Raw genomic sequence first — 503 nt, 5'->3', positions numbered from 1 at the left:
ACCGAGACTCGAACTCGGGACCTTCATATCAGCGCACACTCCGCTGCAGAGTGAAAATCTCATTCTGGAAACATCCCCCAGGCTGTGGCTAAGCCATGTCTCCGCAGTATCCTTTCTTTCAGGAGTGCTAGTTCTGCAAGGTTCGCAGGAGAGCTTCTGTAAAGTTTGGAAGGTAGGAGACGAGATAATGGCAGAAGTGAAGCTGTGAGGACCGGGCCTGAGTCGTGCTTCGGTAGCTCAGTTGGTAGAGCAATTGCCCGAGAAAGGCAAAGGTCCCGAGTTCGAGTCTCGGTCCGGCACACAGTTTTAATCTGCCAGTAAGTTTCATATCAGCGCACACTCCGCTGCAGAGTGAAAATCTCATTCTGGAATACAAATGAGTAGTTCATCAACTTTATTTCTGAGTCCCGGAATGTTCTGGTGTAATAAAGATAACTGATACTGCATACTAATGGGATTATAAGTGCTTTGGCGAAGGTGAACTGGCGGGTTTTTATTACTTT

The 503-nt window shown here is 47.5% G+C and overlaps 1 non-coding gene across 1 annotated transcript; it reads left to right on the top strand.

The window, feature by feature from the left end:
- The first annotated feature begins 224 nt into the window (after positions 1 to 224).
- On the top strand, positions 225 to 301 carry Trnas-aga (transfer RNA serine (anticodon AGA)). Its single transcript has one exon. It is a non-coding gene; the product is annotated as a tRNA-Ser (tRNA).
- The last annotated feature ends 202 nt before the right edge of the window (positions 302 to 503 follow it).

The sequence above is a fragment of the Schistocerca nitens genome, chromosome 9 (genome assembly GCF_023898315.1).
Source record: "Schistocerca nitens isolate TAMUIC-IGC-003100 chromosome 9, iqSchNite1.1, whole genome shotgun sequence".
NCBI lineage: Eukaryota > Metazoa > Arthropoda > Insecta > Orthoptera > Acrididae > Schistocerca > Schistocerca nitens.
The sequence above is the reverse complement of the archived record's forward strand: the minus strand, read 5'-3'. Positions and strand labels throughout refer to the sequence as shown.